The 22,616-nt window shown below is 40.4% G+C and overlaps 1 protein-coding gene and 2 long non-coding RNA genes across 4 annotated transcripts in view; 2 read left to right on the plus strand and 1 right to left on the minus strand.

Annotated features, from left to right (window-relative positions):
* The window catches only part of LOC145630860 (uncharacterized), a 36,070-nt gene extending 15,439 nt beyond the window's left edge, over window positions 1–20,631 (plus strand). Inside the window, exon 4 of the long non-coding RNA XR_014112287.1 lies at window positions 20,473–20,631. This is a non-coding gene — a long non-coding RNA (uncharacterized LOC145630860). The remainder of the gene's footprint in view (window positions 1–20,472) is intronic.
* LOC145632167 (uncharacterized) overlaps window positions 1–22,616 on the plus strand; it is a 91,809-nt gene that overhangs the window by 61,764 nt on the left and 7,429 nt on the right. The window lies entirely within an intron of this gene.
* LOC145630859 (uncharacterized) lies at window positions 14,111–17,144 on the minus strand. Of its 2 annotated transcripts, none has more exons than XR_014112285.1 (5): window positions 17,009–17,144; window positions 16,779–16,896; window positions 15,691–15,914; window positions 14,440–14,472; window positions 14,111–14,354 (listed from the first exon to the last, which is right to left on the minus strand). It is a non-coding gene; the product is annotated as an uncharacterized LOC145630859 (long non-coding RNA). The 2 variants fall into 2 exon arrangements; XR_014112286.1 differs by having other exon boundaries at window positions 14,440–15,221.

The following is a 22,616-nucleotide window of genomic DNA, read 5'->3' on the forward strand; positions in this document are numbered from 1 at the left end:
TTTCCCTAGAACAAAACCTAAACTAACATGGTGAACAAAAATATGGAAAACAAGGTAAAATAATAATAAAAGCAAGAATCAACAACTAAACTAATTAATCTACTCAAATAAACAAATAAATAAGCAAAAACAATAATAAATGAAAGCAATAAAGGTGAGAGAAAGTTAGGAAGACTCATTGAATTTATGAGAGGGAAAATCCACAAATTTGCTTCTTCAAAATCCCAAAAACTCCATGAAAAATCCAAGCTTTCTCTCTCTAAACTACTCCTAAACTAGAGAGAGAAACTCCTAATCTAACCCTAAGAGAGAGAAGCTCTCCTAAACTAACTAAGAAAATAGCATCATAGATCCCCCCTTTTTTTCAAAGAGTCCCGTCTATATATATGTGGCTCCACACAAAAGAAAGAGACTTGGACAACAAGGCGCAAATAAATCGTAAACCCAGTCGTGCGCGCCCGCACATGAGTCCTGTGCGCCCGCACACAATGTGTGTGCGCCCTCTCATCGTAGTGTGCGGCCGCAACTTTGTGGGTACGGGGAAAATAAGCGCGCCCGCACATGAGTCATGCGCGCCCGCGCAAAGGTGTGTGCGCCCGCACAGAGGTCGCGCATAGGGTCGCGCAAACTCTCTGGTTTTGCTCTGTTTCTTCAGTCTGGCTGTGCGGGTTCTGACAGGGCTGCGCTCCCGCACAGCCTCACATGTGCGCCCGCGCATAAGCCGCACAGCACCCCGCGCACAACAGATAACTTGGCTTCTTGATATCCTCTTTCTTTCGGCGCATAATTCCTACAAAACCAAAGCATGAAGATCAAAATAAAAACAAAGAAGATAAATTAAATAAATTAAGAAAATAAGCTAAAAACTATTAAAAACCACTTAAATACTCGAAATCAAGATAAAAGACAAGAATAAGTAAATAAAGAAATAAAGGACAAAAAGGGTTAAATTATTGGAAAAATAAGCCGAAAAACGACTCAATAAACACCCTAAAAAGTGGCATAAAAGTCACTTATCAGTGACGCAGGAAATATTTAGTAAACGGGGAAGAAAACGCGTTAAGGGTTTACGCCAAAAGGACACACAAATTCCCGTGTCACACCAGGTTTCCCGTGTCATGGGAAATCCCACCGTCAGATGGGAAAGTTTCCCGTGACACGATGGACTGCTGCCGTAGCGCGGGAATTTTCAGTCCGTTTTTCCGTCTAAATACATTTTTTAACCCTAATTTCGTTCAGCATTTTAAGTGCCGATTGATAATTTCGAGCCATTTTCTGATTTTATTATTATTTGGGCTAAAATAAATAAAAAGTTTAGGCAAAAATAAATAATAAAACAGTAAAATAAAAAACAAAGGTTTGGGCTAAAATTAAATAATAAGTTTGGGCTGAAATAAAAACTATGCTTTTACCAAACATCAAGACTAATCCATGGACTATTCAAAAATTGAATTTAATCAAATACGATTTTTTAAGCACTCTTGGGATTAAATACTGAACCCGACCAATGTGGCGGTGAAAGGTTGTTCATCATCGGGTTTGGTTTTGGGGAGACATTTTTAGGTGTCTACAGAAGCCCCCACTTTGACTGAGTTTGTAGAAACGTCAGTTTCGAAAACAATCATTAAAGTAGTCGATAGGGACGGAGAATGATTTAAGACGTTCCGCAATCCTAAACCACTCTGTATACGCCGATACTTGCAGAAAAATGTTAGTTCTACAGATAAAAGAGTAAAGGGATAAAACGACAAATGAGTTTGGTATTTTCCTATGCTTGAAGGAATCCACCGGATGACGTTTGTTGAAATGCTTTCCATGCTTGAGGAAAGCCGACATATGAGTTTGGTAGCTTTCTAAGCCTAAAGAAACCTACCGGATGACACTTTCCATGCTTGAGGAAAGTCGACATATGATTTTGGCGTTTTTCTATGCTTGAAGAAATCCACCGATAATGCTTTCCATGCTTGAGGAAAACCGACAAAGGAATTTGGCGGTTTTCTATGCTTGAAGAAATCCACCGATAATGCTTTCCATGCTTGAGGAAAGCCGACAAAGGAATTTGGCGGTTTTCTATGCTTGAAAAAATCCACCGGATAATACTTTCCATGCTTGAGGAAAGTCGACAGATGATGAGATTGCAAGTCTCTGTGTATCGAGAACCTTGCATCATGAAATGATGGTGGTTCGATTGTCCCCGAACGTGGGTTGTAGGTGGTCCGCTTGTCCCCGGACGTGGGCTGTAGTTGGTTCGCTTGTCCCCGAACGTGGGCTGTAAATGGTTCGCTTGTCCCCGAACGTGGGTTGTAGATGGTCCGCTTGTCCCCGGACGTGGGCTATAAATGGTCCGCTTGTCCCCGGACGTGTGGGCTGGTTGTAAATGGTCCGCTTGTCCCCGGACATGGGCTATAAATGGTCCGCTTGTCCCCGGACGTGGGCTGCAGATGGTCCGCTTGTCCCCGGACGTGGGTTGTAGATGGTCCGCTTGTCCCCGGACGTGGGCTGCAGATGGTCCGCTTGTCCCCGGACGTGGGTTGTAGATGGTCCGCTTGTCCCCGGACGTGGGCTGTAATTGAGATCTACAAAATAAAATCTGCCAGGGGATTCGTATAGACTATAATTGACTTGATCAACTAACTTGACCAAGTTTGACTTGACAGGACATGACATGACATGACATGACATGACATGACATGACATGACATGAGTATGACTTGTGATTGTGTGTGTATTGAGTGAGTGTGTGCACTGACACAAGCAATTAAAAATGCAAAAGCAAAAATTTTCCGTCATTTTTGTCATGAGTGGAGGGTACCGACTTTCTCCCGAAAAGAAAGACATGAAAAATGAGGTTTTGTTTTTAAACTTCCCTAAAATAAAAGTCATGATAAAAAAGGGAAGAAGTTTTGAACTTCCTTGTTGAGCAAGACGAAATGACTCGTATGGATTTAATTGCTTCTCCTGAAAATAATGTATGCATGATGCATGTTCTTAGGCCAGGAGGCTAAGGACAATTACATCATGTGACACGATAGATGAATGGAGCAGCTAAGCATCATATATGGTGTAAAAAAGCGATCTTGAACGTCACTTAGGTATGGAAGCTAAGCACGTATATAGATGAAGTGATTATGAACGTTGCTTAGGTCAAGGAGCTAAGAACGATATGCTTTGTATTATTACAAATCATTGATATAGAAATGTTACTCTGCACATTATGCGATGCATGAAACAATGAACATTGCTCAGGTCAAGAAGCTAAGCAAGTATACAACGTTTCTTATGATGAATGTTGTCTTGAAAGATAATGAAGCATGCGCGGTAGGGAAACAAGATTTCATGATAAAGGGTTCCTAAGGGAAAGATGATATGGATATGTATGTGTGAAAGAAGTGTGTGAAAGTGATACTAAGGTGAGGCTGCAAAGGTTATGGTGATGGAAATATATGCGTGAAGAGTCAAAGATGATGACTCTCTAGGCTGGGTAAGCTAACGTGATTTGGGTTGAAGCCCCCAAGTATAGCTCTAAATGGGTAGGAATATAGAGATAAGCATTGGATATTCTTTGACTCGATCATGCATAGATATGAATATGAATGTGGCCGCACCTCAATGTGAGGTTGCCTACGTATCCGTTAGGAATCAGGCCGAACGTAGCTCTAACCGAAGTTTGCACAAGTGTATGTACACCTCAAAGAGGTCTCTCAAGGGTTGTAATGTGGTTAAGTTGATGGTTTGAGGAAGAAAGGGGTAAAAGGCTCAAGACCCGAGAGAAGCCCCCAAGATGTGTAATTGTGAATTTGAAAATTTTGAATTTTGCAAGTTTATTTTAAACTTTTTTTTTTTTTTTTTTGCTTTGAATTTTTTTTTTATTCTTTTGAATCAATGTAGGCAATCTCAGATCATGCGGTCCATCACTCACTTAGCATTCATGTTACTCAGGCACGGTACCGTGCACTCGATGAGAGACGCAATTTGAGACGTGTTCATATCAAAGACATTGGAACACTTGCCTTTATACATTGTTTTATTGTTGCTTTGCTGCTTTTTTTTTTTACTTGCTTTTTGAATGTTATACAATTACACATCTTCCAATCCCAGAGTTAAGTAAATGTGGGTTGAAGAAATGAAGGCCAAACGTTAGACGAGGCTCAAAATGGTTGATGAAGAAATGGAATGTGATTGAACGATTAACAGGGAATGACAGGGTTGCAAAGGTGCCTCAAGTCATTGGTGTACCTTGGTTTTAGTTCGGTAATGGAATTATTTTTTTATTTTTTATTTTTTTATTTTTTGAGAATGAATGAAAAAATGAAAAATTCTATGATCGAGATGTAAATGAAATTTGCTCATTTTATTAATGGACAAGGTGAACGAAACACATGAAACATATAAAAATTCAAAATGGAAAACCAATGGTAGACATGAATGGGGGAATGGAGATGAATGATAAAAATAAAGAAATCATAAAATCTTGCACGAAGGATCTGCTTTGCGCCTTGTGTTCATTATTTCTTACCGCCTGGAGGGACAAGAAGTTTGTTTGCATCCACCAAATCTTGAATGACGTCCTTCAAATTCCAACATTCCTCCGTAGTGTGGCCCTTTCCTTGATGGTACTTGCAATAGGCATTGGGATTCCATTTGGCGCTCCTTTCTTCTGGTTTTGGCTCTGGAAATGGCCCAATAGGTGTGATCAAGCCTTGACCGTAAAGGCGATCAAAGGCCGCATCATAAGTCATTCCTAAAGGAGTGTAAGTTCTTTTCTTCTTGGGCAATGGAGCATCAATAGCTAACACTTCATTAAGATCAACTTGGCTTATATTGTTGGTAGTATTTTCGTGCTTAGAAGACAAAGAAGAAGGATGGTCGTTCTTCTTGTTTTTCCAAGTGTTATTATTGTTACTACCAGCACTCTTTATTAGCTCATCCTCGATATTGATGCCGATGTCGTATACAGCTTCGAAAGTGTTCAGTGGAAGAAATTTGAGATGTTCCCTATATTTATGAGTCGGATTTTGAATAAAGAGGCGAACCATCTCTCTTTCTTTGGGAGGATCTACCAAGAGTGAAGCTGTTTCCCTCCACCTGTTCAGGTAAGCGGTGAAGCCCTCATTCTCTTTCTGTTTGAGAATGGAGAGTTCACGTTCAGAAGTTTTAGTTTGAATGTTACACTTGTAACGATTCATGAAACTGTCGGTGACATCTTGCCAAGTCGCAGTATGCTTGGCATCTAAGAAATAAAACCATTGTTGGCAAGCATGTTCTAAGGAGAGAGGGAACACCGTAGGGAAGAGTGTTACGTCCCATCCCTTAAGAGCCATGGTTGCAGAGAACGCCTTCAAATGGAATATTGGATTGTCAGTAGGCTTGAACTTTGGAATATCAGCAGCGGAGAACTTTTCAAGGAGTTTGTCCTTCACATCCAAAGGAGTGGGAGGCCATTCCACATAAGTGAAATCCTCAGAAATCTTACTCATTTGTTCCTTCAATTTGTCAAGGGTGGAAACAGTGACCTTGTTTTGTTCTATGGTAGTGACCCTAGTGGTAAGGGTTTGCATCATGGCAGACAGTGCCTCGATGGATTTGTTGATGTTCTCAATATCTTCTTTAGTGGCCATTGAAAGGTGATAAGTAATGTGGAGATGGCAAAGTTCTCTTTGAACGCCTATTAGATCTGATAGAATGTTACGATAATGACTCAAACCGTATTAATCTATCCCTGTTCCTTAACCAAGTACTGTGAAATAAAATAATTCACTTAATTGTTTGACTCATTGCTCAAGATAGGAAAGGAAGGAAAAAAAATAGACATTTGACAACAGGTGAGAAAACTCCACTCATTTTTTATTATGACGAAAAAAGGGTGCATGTACCTAGTATACGATCATAAACGACCTGGTGCACGACTCGAGTCGGAACATAAAGAAAGTGTGTGGACTATACTTGACTCGTGAGTGACTAAGTGATGTTATAAGACTCGTGGTATGATCGTATGGCTAGACATGTGAACAATAACCAAAATGACTGACGCGAGGACCAAATTAACACGGAAGACTTGACTGGACTTATTTCAAGGGCACCGTGACACGGAAAACTGTACCGTGTCACGGTAAAAACTTACTAAGTGAGTACGTTCCATTGGCAATCGTTAGTCATAAAATAATCCACCATAGATAAAGAAAGATTGTTAAGGTTAGAATCAAAACGACCAAACATAAAAATACGTAGGCATAATGATGCAAATAATAGTTCGCAACCTAAGGTCAAGTTCTATATTCCAATATGGTCAAGTTTATTTGGTGTCAATAGGGTACCATGGTTAAGAGTTTGGACGCGTTAGCAAGGCAGCCTCCCTTGAGGGTGTATGCCAACGGGCGGCTCCGCGAGTTCGTGATGAAATCGAACTCCACTCCATGGTTTGGGTGGATTTAATAACTCGGATGAACCCTTATTTCCATGAGCGTTTTTGGGTTGATAGAGCTTAAATCCCCCGGTGCTAAGACGCATGTAGAACACACACGCTTTTTCAGAAAAATCGAAGGAAGTTGATTGTGAGAAGATAAAACAAGCCACTGGACGGATTATAGGACTGCCGTGACACGGCAAAAATTCCCGTGCCACGGTACCGCACACCGTCAGACGGTGCACTGTACTGTGACACGGCAGATTCTGCCATGGCACGACAGTCTGAAAATCTGACTGGTGCCCAGTTTTCCTTCGTATGCAATCAAGTTATTCAATTTCTCCTACGGGACAGACCTAAATGCGACGTTAAAACGTCTATGCATATGCAAAAATGCCAAATTAATCACAGGAATATTTTTCAAGAATCTTTCAAGTCTCATCCACTCATCTTAATTAAATATCGATCACTCAAATCGATAAATAACCAAGAATCCTCCCCAGTGGAGTTGCCAAATTGTAGGTGTCGCTCGAAGTGCGCCTACGTTAAAAGCATGTGTGAATATGCTTGGCACTCTTAGGAAGTGGGAATTGACGTATACGATTAGGGACAAGGAAAGTAGGGAGCCGCCAACAAGTTTTTAAGGAACTTGTAAACCGTTCACGGATCATAAAAGGCAACCACGATTAAGGGACAACGATAGGCAACAACGATTGACCCGTGAAGGTTACACCCCATTCATAATCCATGAGATTACTAACTCCATATGGTTCGGAACCACGAAAGGAGGATCGGGGATGATGGTACGAAGTGAGTCATGGAGTCACATTCACCCGTATTGGCCTCTACTCGATTCTTATAGTGAAAAGCATTCCTGCGATCTCAAAGGCATACAAACAAAATATTCAATTTTCTCCAACTATTATTAAGCTAAATTGGTTGAATATTAATGCAACACATAATTCTAAAATATTAGTGATCACTTGATTAAGCAACAAGATTAAAAAGGATCCTAAACCGGTTGTCCAAATTATCTTATTAGGCGTGATTTTCAATTACATATTCCCTTTAAACATGCAATATGGTGATCATAAAAATAATAGCATAAAAATTAATATTGGAAGCAATTTAACAATAATTCCAACAATATAAAATCGTTAGAAAAATAATAGAAATAAAAGGAACATAATTCTTATTTTGATTCTGTTTGTTTGCGACTACAAAATAATAAACGAGTTAGTAACTTCAAGAAAATAATAATAGAACAATAATTAAATTAAATTAAATTAAGTAGAGTTGATTTGGGGCCAAACCCTCAAACAGTTCTACCTCTCACGCCTTGGCTTAAGGACGGAACCACAAGTAAAGTACAGACTCCTTGGAGTGCTTGAAGAAGGAATTTTGAAAGAAAAAGGGTAGGCTAGTATTTAGGCTAGAGCATAGAAGAGAGAAAAAACTAGAGAATTAATTGATGCCCCGTACATCAGAAATGAGGGGGTATTTATAGAAAAAATGTGCTGAGGGAACACACGAAACCCTAAAATGATAAAAACCCTAAAAAAGTATCCCGCAACACGGCAAAATGTACCGTGACACGGGAAATCCCACCGTCAGACGGGAAACATTCCCATGACACGGGAAATATTTAGTAAACGGGGAAGAAAATGCGTTAAGGGTTTACGCGGAAAGGACACACAAATTCCCGCGTCACAGCAGGTTTCCCGTGTCACGGGAAATCCCACCGTCAGACGGGAAAGTTTCCCGTGACTCGGTGGAATGCTGCCGTGGCACGGGAATTTTCGGTCCGCTTTTCCGTCTAAATACATTTTTTAACCCTAATTTCGTTCAGCATTTTAAGTGTCGATTGATAATTTCGGGCCATTTTATGATTTTATTATTATTTGGGCTAAAATAAATAAAAAGTTTGGGCTGAAATTAAATAATAAAACAGTAAAATAAAAAACAAAGGTTTGGGCTAAAATTAAATAATAAGTTTGGGCTGAAATTAAAACTATGCTTTGACCAAACATCAAGACTAATCCATAGACTATTTAAAAATTGAATTTAATCAAATACGATTTTTTAAGCACTCTCGGGATTAAATACTGAACCCGACCAATAGTGGCGGTAAAAGGTTGTTCATCATCGGGTTTGGTTTTGGGGAGATATTTTTAGGTGTCTACAGACGCCAAGTTCATTCGGCCGTGCAATTTCCCTGAGTGGGTAGCTAACGTTGTGTTAGTAAAAAGCCGAATGGAACTTGGCGCATGTGTGTTGATTACACATACCTCAACAAGGCATGTCCAAAGGATAGCTATCCACTGCCTAAGATCGACAGTCTGGTCGATACAACAGCCGGACATGCCCTGATGAGTTTTATGGACGCCTATTCAGGTTTCCATCAGATCCCCCTGTGGAAAAAAGATCAAGAAAAGACGGCATTCGTCACTGATCAGGGGTTGTTCTGTTATACGGTGATGTCGTTTGGTTTGAAGAATGCGCTGCTACTTTTCAACGAATGATTAATACGGTCTTCATTAATCAAATCGGAAGGAATTTAGAGGTGTACATTGATGACATGATAGTCAAATCCAAACAACAGGCGGATCATCTTACTGATCTCCGAGAAACATTCGCCACACTCAGGCGACACAAGGTCATGCTAAACCCAAAAAAGTGTGTCTTTGGTGTTGAGTCTGGGAAGTTTCTCGGATTTTTGATTGACCAAAGGGGAATAGAGGCCAACCCTGAGAAAATACAGGCGATAATTGACATGCAGTCGCCTCGTACTGTGAAGGAACTGCAAAAGTTAACAGGTTGCCTGGCGGCCTTAGGGAGATTCCTCATTCGGTCAGGTGACAAGTGTCTCTACTTCTTCCAGGCAATCAAAAAGAAGACCAACTTTGAATGGGGGGACGATGTAGAGGCGGCCTTTCAAAAGCTGAAAACTCATCTGCACTCTTTGCCGAGGCTTGTTAGCCCTTTGCCCAAAGAGAAGCTCTTCATGTATTTAGCTGTCTCTGATCATGCCCTCAGTACCGTTCTCTTAGATGAAAGAGACGGCATCCAGCTCCTGGTGTATTTCATTAGCCATGTTCTCAGGAACGCAGAGTTTCGGTACCCCATGGTTGAAAATTTTGGCCTTGCCCTTTACATGGCTGTCAAGAAGCTAAAACCCTACTTCTTGGCGCATGCGCTAGAGGTCTATACTGACCAACCGATCAAGTGGCCACTTACAACCTTGGAGTCTTCTGGACGAATGCTTAAATGGGCGATTGAAATGCAGGGATTAGAAATCACTAACGAACCAAGGAAGGCAATAAAGGGGTAAGCATTTACCGACTTTATTGTTGAAATGACAAGGGCGGTTGCACCGGACAATACTAACCAGGTTTGGAAATTGTATGTGGACGGGAGCTCCACTACGAACGGTTGTGGTGCAGGGATTATCTGTCAATCTCCTGAGGGAGATAAGTACGAATATGCATTACGGTTCAAGTTCCAGGTCTCTAACAATGAGGCCGAATATGAGGCCCTGCTAGCCGGCATTCGGTATTGCAAGGCGGCAGGGGCAAAGAAAATTGACGCCTGCTCTGATTCTCAACTGGTCGTACTCCAGGTCAATGGAACGTACGAGGCCACTCATCCGGCCATGATAAAATATTTGCAGGCGGTCAAAAATGAATTCGGTACACTTGTGGAGTTCCATCTAACTCAAGTGCCCAGATCTTCAAACAATCAGGCGGATGCTCTGTCAAAACTGGCATCATCCGCCTCCTGTGAAACGCCTGGGTTAGTTTTCTGGGAGATCATGGAAAAGAGAAGTATATCTAATGAAGACACCATTGGAATTCTTGACCGAAGCTCAACCTGGATGGACAACATCCGGGCCTATCTTGCAGACGGCACGCTCCCTGATTCACCTCAAGAGGCGGCTGTTTTGAAGAATAAAGCGGCAAACTTCGAGCTGAGACAAGGAGAACTCTTTAAAACTGGTTTTTTGAAACCCCTGTTGAAGTGTGTTTTTCCAGAGAAGGTTAAGGAAGTCCTCGAAGATTTGCATGCGGGTTTCTGTGCCTCCCATATAGGCGGCAGGTCCCTAGCTGCCAAGGCCAGGCGACTCTATTTCTGGCCTACTCTGGAGTCGGATGCCATGGAAATGGTCAGAAAATGTGACAAATGCCAAAAGTTTGGCAAGCTCATCCATCGTCCGGCCACAGACATGACGGCCATCCACAACCCAATACCCTTTGCCAAATGGGGCATGGACATACATGGGCCTTACACAGCAGCACCAGGCGCCAAGCGCTACATATTGGTAGCTGTGGATTACTTTACTAAGTGGGTAGAGGCGGAGGCGGTCAAAAACATCAAGACCAAAGATGTCATCTCCTTCATATGGAGGAATGTTATCACTCGTTTCGGGGTGCCTATGTCCATGGTTTTTGACAACGGACCTCAGTTTGTGACGCCTCAGCTCAAGACTTGGTTGAGAGACCAAGGGGTCTCAAGCTTCTTTGCATCAGACGGCCGGCCCCAAGCAAACGGCCAGGTCGAAGCCTTCAACAAGTTAATCTCAGACAGGATCAAAAAGAAAATAGAAAGGGCTGGTGGCCTTTGGGCGGATGATTTACCACACGTCCTCTGGGCCATAAGAACAACCGCCAAAGGGGCAACTGGAGAAACCCCATTCCTCATGGTGTATGGTGCAGAAGCTGTCCTGCCCATCGAACACTATGAGCCGACTCTTTGAGTCATGTTATATGACGAAGAGGTAAACTAGGAGGCCATGCGTCTGGCATTGGACTCACTTCCAGAGCGCAGGGGCAATGCTGCCTTGCGCCATGAGATTTACCGTCTGAGAATGACTCGGGCCTACAACAAAAGAGTACACAAGCGTCCTCTCAAAGTGGGAGACTTTGTGCTACGGAAAATAGAGGCAGTCGATAGGGCGAATGAGCAGGGAAAGCTAACCCCAAATTGGAAAGGCCCCTACCGAATCTATGATGAAGTAAGATACGGCACCTACCGACTGGAAGAACCAGATGGTAGGCGGCTGCCTAGAACTTGGAATGTAGACAACTTAAAAAAGTACTACTTCTAAGAATTTTTTGTAATTACTTCAAAGTTCTGATTAATGAGAAAATGCCTTCATTTCCCAAACTTGTCTTCTTGCTAAATTTTGTAAATTATGCTAGCGTCGCCTATACAAAGTACAGACGACCACCCTATTTTTAGCCTCTGCCCCAACAGCAGACGCCCCATTCCGTCTGAAGGAGCCGACTGTACCAAAGTAGTCGACCCTACTGATTTATTTTTAAGTTAAGTCCAACACTTAACGGCTCTTTACCATTTTTATAGAGGCCAATGGCCGGATATTAATAAAACAACAGAGGCCGACGGCCACATTCTGCTCCAACATGAGTATGACCGTCTGCTCCAACATGATTCAAATAACCGACGACGTCCATTCGGGCGAATTCGTCGAGGAGAAGCATCTCCCATTTGGGTGGCACATTGCTCTACTAATACATTTAACGGCCCTACCGAATGCTAAAAACGCATCCGCAGCTGTTTGAATAAATCGAAAATGAAATCTAAAAGGCCGAAAGTCCTTCGAATTGTTCTAGTACAATTGAAGAAAGGTCATTGTTTCATGACTAGAGGCTATCGAGGCATAAGGCCGGAAGCGCCTGTTTTTGCTCTGGGGCAAGACAGGCGGAGAACTCTCTCTCAATCAAAAAAGTTAAGTCCAAAAACTTAGCATTATGCGTATACAAGGCTTATGGCCGAATGCGCCTGTTCTGCTTTGGGGCAAAGCAGGCGGAATATTTTCTCTAAACAAATAAGCTAAGTTAAAACTTATCATCTAATTTTAACGAGGCCTATGGCCGAATGAAATTAAAGAATCGACTGCTCTGCATGACCGTCTGTCGCTTGGTTTGGGGCAATCACCATAATGATTGATTGACTTAGAAACCATGCATACTCTTCTAAGTATCAATAATTTCTAAGTCAATCAATCCAATCAACCGAAACCAATTGACATCCACCCAGGGGCAAGAACATTCGCATACTATATGGGTTAAAATACTTAGCTAAAATTCTATGCATAAAAATAAGCTTTGAAAATTTTTAAAGCATTGAAAATTTTTAAAGCATGCATAAACACCAATATAAATAAAAACCGGCCAAATGACCGGATGCTTCATAAAAATTAAAAAATCGTCAAAATTGACGACAACAAAGAGTTAACTGGCAAAGCCAGAAGAATTGTTAAATAACCCGACCCCTTGGTCGGTAAAGATACATTTTTACTCGGCACGCAGGCCGGAAGATCAGATAAATGGCCTTTCGGCCGCAGAAAGAAATTATAAAAAGCTTAAGGGGCAGGGGAGTTATTAGCATTGGCAGTCGCATCATCACCCACCGGCTGCTCCGCATTTTCATCATCCTCCTCGTCCCCCTGCTCGTCCCCAGAAGAACCCGATGAGGAGTCGGACTCTTCGCCCTCCGCAGCAGCCTTGTTCGCCTCCTCTTGAGATTAGCGAAGAAGTTCAGCATTGAAATCCTTGTTAGCTTGATCAAACTTGGATTTCCAGGTGCTATAGTCAACACCCGGCTGTACCGCCTCCCATGCCATCCGCATGATGGTCTCATAGTGCTCCATCATTTGTTTGACAAGGGCCTCCTTCTCCTCCTCAGCTCGGGACTTGAACTTGACCTTCAGCTGCTTCTCCTGGTTCGCCAGGCGCACCTCCAAGCGGCCAACCCGCTCCTTGGCCCTCTCGACCTCTTTCTTGGCCTCTTGAAGAGGCTCAAGCTTTTCCTTAAGGCCTTTAATTTCGGCCTTAAGGTCAATAATTTTGGAGCGAGCCAAATCCAGGTCCTTCTTTACCTGCAGGTTGGCATCCGCCTGGGAATACATCATATCAAGGGTCAGTAGCTCATTCTGAGCAATTTCAAATTGAGCTCGGTCTAAGGCGGACTCGGCTCAAGCTAGCGGTTGTTACCTCTTTGGACTTTTCCTGGATTGGCCTCCTTAGCCCCTGGATGCGCAGCATAGCCTGAAGATGAGAAAAGAGTCGAATGGTCAAGACCAGTCGGATATGTGCTTAAACAATAAGAAAATTAAGCTAACTCTTTACCTCACAGAGGTTCCCCAAGATGGCATACAAGTCACTACTACAAAAGGCGTGCTTTTTAGACGCTTTTTAGCCTTATTTTCGACACTAAAAAGCGTCGCAAAATTTTCTCTCGACGCTTCTAAAAAGCGTCGAGAATAAGTGAGTCGAGAATTTTGTTGAACATCAAAAAGCGTCGCGAATCTCGACGCGTTATTGTGTCTAAATTTTTATACAAAGTGTCACAACTTGCAACAGTTAGCGCACTTTCTTAACTTTGGCGACGCTTTTTGTAGTCAAGAATCTTAGGATTGGTGACGCTTTTTTATGTCCAGATTTTCATACATTTGTTGTCTAACATTTGGCAAGCTTTTCCTGTCCACGTTTTCTAATTTGGGGACGCTTTATCTTGTCAATATTCTTTTTAAAAAAAATATCAAAAATACTAAATTAAAATATTTCATTCACTGACAATGATTTCTAGTATACTAATATATATTACCAAAAATTTTAAGAAGTACAACAAAATTATACTGAAATTTTTATATTGCATTTAAATATATTATAGCAAATATTCAATATCTCAATAGTAATGAGTTTCTATTACAACAATTATAATTACAACTTAGAATTCATTCGTGACTAGTTGTAGTGGAACAAATTCCGAATCACTAATTGAAATCTATATACTAATGCTGACTACAAAAATTACTACAAAGAAAATGAGAACATTATTATACGGTTGAAAGTTTTAGCTCGAAGGGAAACCCAAATTTTCCATACACATAGTTAATAAAATCCAGTGCAGCCCTGATTTCATCCTTCACCTGAACGTATGCAAACACAAGTTAGTATTTGGCACATGCAAAAGTAACATAATTCAATTTACAACCATCAGCAGATCTAACTTACTTGGCCTTCTCTATAGAAGATATGAGCATCACCCTGAAACAGGGAGCTAAATATTAGGACCAGATCAGCAGTTATACCACATGAATTGCAAAAGATTTAGGGATCAAAACAATGGCAACATGAAAAATTTGTGAAACCATCACAGTATCACGCTTAGCAACTCGTAAAGAAGAATTGATGTTGAGGTTATTTTAGGGGGACACCACAACCTCCCCTTAGCTTATGTATAGTAGATTCTATTTGTGAATCATTAATCAAGAATATATTTATAATAACTTAATATCTAAAGAATATACCAGCAAACTAATCAAATTGATAATTGTACAGTGAGATATACAATGAGAATCATTAATCATAACCACGAATTAAAAATATGGTATTCAATAATCAATGATTCACAAATAGAATCATTCAAAATTTAAACTAAAGTAATGGTTGTCAAACGTGATTTTCTTTCATATAAATTGATACAGTCAACAGTTAGATCCCAGAGTCTCACAATGCTGAAGTGTTCATCTGTAGCTATCATTGGCAAATGTTGATCTAAGAAGACATGAAACTGAGAAGAGTATGTTGCAGATGATAGCGAAAAACACATGAAGACAAATCACTCGCAAACTCCCATTGATCTTATTTACTTCTAAGATCATACTTCAAAAAAAATGGGGTAATTCGCTCCTAAAAAAGCTCAGAAGCAAACATCAGCAAGCAAACAGATTATTTTTGGACAAAAGTTCCTGCATTTTCTGGTCCGTAGCTTGCATTCAACAACTTCCATTAGTCTGACAAATAGAATTACATATGAGATTCTTATTGTGCTAAACTGTTACAAAACATGACTGACTAATAGTCTAAACTTTATAAAATATAAAATAAAATTAAAAAAGACGAAAAAGAATAACTAAATCATTTGTGTTAATTGAAATTAGCTGATAAGTGCTTCTGAGTTTTAATTATCTCAATTAGATGAGTTGGACCATGTCCTCACTATAATCAGGATGCTTGTGAAAAAAGAAAATATTAGAAAACCAACATAAAATGATAGTGTTTTTGTCATAAAGCATGCTACACCACTAACAACAATGAAGAGCAATACATGCTGCTTAAAATAACTAGCATAATCAAAGGCATGGATACTTGATAAACTTAAAATTAATCCAAGCCAAGCAACTGTCACGAATAGACAAAGAAAATCATTTGCATCTTCCAATTGCAATAAATAAGAATATTGCTTAAAAGATGTAGACAGACCTCAATCATCATGCTGGCTGAGAATACGATGGAGACAGAGTAACAACACTTCGATCAACAGAAATTATAGGTCGACAAGGCTGCTGATCTGAGGGACTATCTCTTTCTGAAGGGTTTAAGTCAGATCTGGTAGTAACAGATAAGTCAGAAGCAATATTTTTCATCCTCGCTGAAGGTGGTTTTGCATCTCCCTTACTATTTTGACCAGTGAACCCTGCATTCGACTGTAATAAATACAACAAAAATGTAAAGAAGCTCACATTTTTTAAGAAAGAGTTTAAAACTTTAAAAGCAACCTATTAACAATAAGAGTTTAAAATTATTTTAGGTGGAACTTTTAATCAGAAGTTGCAAGATGATAATATGACCAGAACCAAAATTAAATTATAAGAAGTAGGAAGTTCAAGAAAAGATTATGCAATATAAAATTATAATAAAAGCGCAATATATTTTTCACAGTTAGTACTTAAAATGGCCAGTTTTTTTTTATGATTGACTATAAAAATATGTTGCATTTTTCCGAGCAAATGAAGAAGGTTCATGAGTACTAAGCTAATTCTTGAACAGAGTTGTGCCCTAGCCTCGTAGATGTAGTCACATCACCTAAATTCAAAATTGAACTAGCTAAGCCATTTTCTATTTAGTTAACAATAAATACTTGAAAAAAAATTTTATTGATGCAAACAAAGATACAGCAAGGCAGAAAACATACCTAAAGATTTTGTCTCAAAGATACAACCATGCTTTCTAATCATGCATTCACAACAACAGATTCAATAACATGCATAATCAAAATTTATGTTAATCAATTCACGATATGTCAAACGAAAACTAATCGTGCATACAAGCCAATATATTTCCAAGATCACTAGTGGGAGTGACCAAAACATAACACCTTTTCCAGCCATAGTCAGAATTTCAACAGTGTTATCTGGATTAGACTGCACAAAATCAATCAATAACATCAAAACCCATCAAGTAATATCCACAATTAACTACCAAATTCATAAAAAAACACCATTGATAACAAATTGAACCCCCAAATTGTAAATTAGGGTTTAAAAGAAGTGAAGAGAGAGAAATAAAACCTGAGTTTTAGCGTCGCAGATGAGATTAACAGCATCAGAAATAGCTTGAAATCTGGTGGGCGAGTAATCACCATTACGCATCCACTTTGAATTGACGATGCATGTAGATTATAGTCGCCTGAAAACTCCAATAAAAAGGGGGAATAATAGAATGTCAGTAAAATTAAAAACCCTAATTTTGAAATCGTTTTAGGAAGCAATTTAATATGAGATTGAGTAGAAGGCAAAACCTCGAGCACCATGATTGAGAAGAGGAGAGAAAATCCAGAAATTGAGAGATCGAAGAAGAGGATTTCAATGACGAAGGAGTTTGTGTTGAGGTGCTGAGATCTAAGAGTTAGAGAGAGAGAGTTATGCGTGTGGTACTTTGGGTATATTTGTGGGTATGAGCCAGTTTTTTACATCTCTTTTTTTTTCTGTTTAATTTTCCTCAGGTTGCCTTGAGTCACGTGCAAATCATAGGAATTTGTGGACGCTTTTACTTGTCAAGAATTGATTCGACACATAAAAGCGTCGAAAATAAGCGGGAATTTATTTTTACGTGGACACCCCATACACAGCGTCGAACCAATAGCGTCCAAAAACTAAGGGATTTGTAGTAGTGAGTTAAGGGTGCCGACTCCTCTCACGGACGCCTTGTCCTCTAGATCAAGCACCCTCAGCATCTCCTTGGCCATCTGGATGATGGTCGGCCTTTGCACAGGAGCTGCAAAGTTAAAGTTAGTCAAGAAAATTTTAAGAAACTATCTTGATGTTGAAATTCAATGAAGATGCGGTTTATACCGTCCAGCTGAATCTCCTCCTCCTTCCCATGACGCCTCTTCTCTCCTGCTGAGCCGACAACAGTAGTGGGTTGCTTAAATCCACCCTTCGATGCCTGAGTAGCATCCGGTTTGCTGACCTCCCTGTCAGCTTCGAGAGTAGAGTCGTCTCCTTTCTTAGGCTTGTGAGCAATGTGCTTCCGGTTCTTGCCGGATGCACTCACATCACCATTTCCAGTCTTTTGGATTTTGGATTGGGATTGCTTGGAGGGAGAGGGCCTGGTGGACCCACTCTGCATTAGAAAAAAGAAAGGCGTCAGAAAAACAGGCGGGCAAAAATTAACCTTTGCTAAAAAATATACCAAGTGTTATAAACAACTACCTTGGGAGTCCTGACTGTTTTCTGCTCGTCACTCACTCGATTAAGGACGTTCGAGCAATATTTTGCTGCAGAGACAGCAGCCGGCTTCCTTGTTGCCGAGATCTTTTCCATAGCTTTGTCTGCACCAAAAGCAGGAGTTAGACTTTAATTATAAACAAACATTGAAAAGCAATTTAAAGGTTGCATAAAATCAGACGGCCGACTACCTCTCGGCATCTCAGAGCTTAGCCCACAAGCGGCCAAGAACACCCCATCTTCTAGCCACTTGTAAAGGGGAATGTAGCTTTGGGGGACGACTATTTTCTCCCCCTACTCATTTGTCCGAACGGACACTTTGAACAAACCCCGGTCAAAAATTTCCTCCTGGGCCCGACTAGGGAGAGGGGGCAAGGCACTCTTGCCAGCCAGGAGGGGCGGATCCTTGTTCCACCTATTGTATTTCTGGTTCAGTCGGCTATCAGAGGAATGGACTATGTAGAACTTTGTTCTCCAGTCCTTCCACTTGTTCTCCTTGCCGACTGCCATCATGTACCCCTTGCAGGCGGACAAGGTGTACCAGCCTTTGCCGCCCTTGGCAGGCGCTCGGCTGAGATAATGCATGTGGGCGAATGCCTCAAAGCTGGGATTCACCTCCAGCATTTCACATGCGGCAACATACCCGATGATATTAATCCATGAATTCGGGACAAGTTGTCAGATACCCAGTTGGTATCCGTCCAGTATTCTCTCCACGGCCGGATGGAGAGGGAAGCGTAGACCAGCTTGGAGGACCGCCTCGTAGCACCTGAATGCTTGGTCCTTATAGCTGGCCAAGGTCGGCCAGGTTATTGTATCATCCTTGTTGGGAACGGACAAGGAAAAGCCATGACCCATTACGGTCTTGCGCTTTAAATTGGCAAGACCGGATCTCATAAAAGTCCGCTTACTTTGCGGGATATGGTGATAGTAGGGGGCGCGTTCCAGGCGCCTAGAAGCACTTGGCTCCACCCAGCCTTCTCCCTTCTCCACTGACAAGGATTCCCTTGCAGTGCTTATCTTTGCTCGGGCCTCCTCTGAAGTAACGGAGGCATTTTTAGAAGATGACGAGGCTGAATCGTCATCAGAGATCTCCCTAGAGCTAAGGGACTGTCGCCTGGGTCCAGCAGGGTCCTCCCCTAGACTCTCCTCTGACGCCTGTTCTGAAGGCTCGGCCTGGTATTGACTGTCGGCTTCCCGTAGTATGGTGTCACTAGGGGTGCCGCTTGAAAAGGGGGAAGAATAATAAGTTGGAGTTTGGGGAAGGTCAGATGAGGGGTTTGGAGGGTTCTTAGAGATTTCACTAGCAGGCACCCTAATGGAGCCATCAGAGTTGACAGTCTCGCCTCCGAATGGTAAAAGAAACCATCCGCCCTATATCTCCTCATTGTCTGCTTTGTTCTGGCCATTGTGTCCTGCAGATGCACAGACATTGTCGGATTCGGAGATGTACTTAAAGCAAAGTTCTCGAACGAGCATTCGGCACTCCCAGTTCTAGATTCAGCCGTCCCCGGTGACCGGCTGATCGCTAACCTAGTTCGTGCCGGGTGCGTTTGGGAAACCATTTGATAAAGAAAAAATGCAAGAAAAAATAAGTAAAAGAAGAGAGTAGGCGGTTACCTTAGAAGAAGGTACTATGAGACGCCTGGTTTGCTGAAACAAAAGGACAGAAAGCTAAGCGTCGGATGCTTGATAAGTTTAAGTCTTTGAGAGTCTTTGAAAGTCAAAAGTCCAAAGATTCTCCAAGATTCGCAAAGGTGTGAAAGCAAAAGGGAGGTCAAACCCTTCTATTTATAGAAGGGGTAAACCCTAATTTTTCCCTCCAAAATATAATTTGAAATCCAACCAAACAGATGTGTCTGTCATGTGCAATGCACATGACCCCTGTGAGGGGCAAATGATTTAGGTATTTTTATACCCGGCCAAGTGGCCCAATCGGAAGCCGCCACGTGTCATTGGTAGAGGTGCCACCTGGACCTTTGAGATGGTCACACGTGGTAGGCAGACATTCCTCCATTCTGAGATGATTGATGATCCAGCATGAACCATTAAGAGGGCGACACATGTCACCCTAAGAGATGCCCAAAAGCCTTTTGGGCTCAGTGACACGTGTCACTCAGACATTGCTTCTGGAATGGCGGCCTTCAAGGGCCCAAACTTTGAGGCGCCGTTTTGCGGCGTGACTTAATCCCTAGGTCACCAGATCTTAGGGAGGGCACACTTTTCCAAAAGACCCTATAAAAAGGGACAATTCCTTCATTTATGAGAGGGATACACGGAATACGAGACAACACGTCACATCCACGTTTACTACAGAGCTGTCGTTTTCACGAAACATACAGCACCTTACCGGAGCTTGGAATCCGAGCAGATAACTTTATTTCCGCACGTTTTACTCCGAATACTTACTAACTTAATCTTCGGAGGCGGACCACCGACCATCAGGCGGTCCATTTGCTTTGCAGGTACAGGCGCCCTTTGCTGAATCCAGTCTTAGTGTTGTAACTCTCCCAAGGGACAAAAACCCCCGAAATAGGTAGAAATAACAATAATTGTAAATTTGATGTTCTTGGTGGAATTATATTATTAATTTTTACAAATTCTCACACTACATATTTGGCTTGTGCTAAAATTATTGTTTAGCTTAGGATTAATTAATTCTAGCATTTACTCTCTCTATACCACTACCATGTACTTAGGTTGTGACAATCAATCTGATCAAATTTTAAATGGCTAGAGATTTGGGTGAATGAGGCTCACTATAGATGGACAACGTTTGAGTTTTCACATTTGTCAATGAACATTTTACATCATTTACTTTAGTAAAAATTTATAAAAACTTAATATGTTAAAAGTGTACATTGTGACAAATTTAACAAGATCTCATTTGATCATGTTTTTTCTAATGTGGAGAGAGAAAGGGGTATGTCGAGAGAGAAGGAGCCAAGTTAGAGAAGAGTTGGAAAAGAAAGAGTGATCAGGAGAAAAATATAGGGACCGAGAAAAAAGGCCCGGGAATGAGAAATTATTTATCTTAAAATTTTTTGTAGATAAAATAATAAATACATATCAATTTTTTATTCTCAAAGTCTTTGTATTAATAAACCAGTTCTTTCATGAGAAATTAGAATATACGGAGTAATGGTTACTCAAGGTGAAAATGTCCATAAATATATGATGAACATACAAAAAACAATAAAAACAACCATCAAAAGTTAATACTGATAACTTGGGAAATTGCGCGCAACGCGCGTGGGTCCACAACTAGTATGTTATAAATGATGGATGTGGTACATTTTGAACTGATTCTTTCGCTCCAAAAAAATATTATGATACCAAAAATAAATCTATATGATAATTTGTGAGAGTTAAAATCTAATTTTTTTTGAATAAAATTATAATTCAATTTGTACATATGAAATATTGATACTTTATCTAAAATATAACTCTAAATTAACGATTTTATCTTAAAATTCTATCCAAATTTGATTGAAAATAGAATTCTAAACTAACTTTTTTATCCTACAAATTTAATTCTATATAACTCTATCCTGCGTGGCGCGACACTTGGCGAAAAGTTGGAACGTCAAGTGTCGCTGTCTCGTCGCCTAGCTAAAGGTTAAACTTTATATATTAGTTATATGATATGATAAGATATGACTTTTATTTTTACTAGTCGTTGGAGCACGTGCTACTCGCGTGCCCCCCCGACACTAAGATATGTAAGCTTCGTGATTGAGATCGTGTTTTATAGTTTGGGGTGCTATTAACATGCTGATTAGGGGAGCTTAATTTAATGTTTTGTAATAATAATTTGTTGTATTGTTAATGTGAATTGTGTATGATTATCTTGAATATCCAATTTTTTTGGATCGAATATTCATAGATTTTGGATTGGATACGGCTCGGATCATCAGATTTTGAGAGTTTAAAACAATCACTAATTCTTGATATAAGTTTATTTAAATTTAATTAATAAATTTATAATAATTCTAATTTTTATTCGCGTAATTAATTTTTATTTTCAGATTTGTTTTCTCATTACCATAAATTGGGTGTTCTTGTGTTTTTGGAAAGATCAATAAGGGCTTTATACAATAAAGTAAGTTGAATTCTAATTTGGTTGACTGATTAAATAAGTATTTCAGAGTACTATTGTGTATGTATAAACATGAAACGCATGATAATGCGTTTTCTTTCTCATATAACTTCTTTATTTCTTTTAAGAGTACTAATTAATAACACCCCCCCTCTCTCTCTCTCACACACACACACACATTTATCTCTTTTTTGACTTTATCTCCCCGTTCTTTTTTTTTTTTAAAATGAGTTTGGAATTAAAGGTTCACTTGCTCACATTTCTCCCTTCCTTTACTGCCCAAAACTCTTTCTCCATATCTTTCTTCTATCATAATTCTTCTTGTCCTTGTTCCATTTTTTTAAAAAAAAATTAGGCTTTTAAAACTATAGATTGTACTTTCTCGCCTCCTTCCCCTCCTCCCATATCAATCTTTCTTTCTTTCTCCCCTGAGACCTCTATCTCAGCTTTTTTTTATCTCCCTCTTTCTTCTGGCCTCTCTCTGTCTCTTTCTCCCTTCCTCATATACCCTTATCTCTAATTAGCACTCTAACTTTATTCGATCTTTTGACCTCCTCTATCTCTCTTGGCCCTCGTTATCT

This window comes from Chenopodium album, chromosome 5 (genome assembly GCF_948465745.1).
Source record: "Chenopodium album chromosome 5, dcCheAlbu1.1, whole genome shotgun sequence".
Taxonomy (NCBI): Eukaryota; Viridiplantae; Streptophyta; class Magnoliopsida; order Caryophyllales; family Amaranthaceae; genus Chenopodium; species Chenopodium album.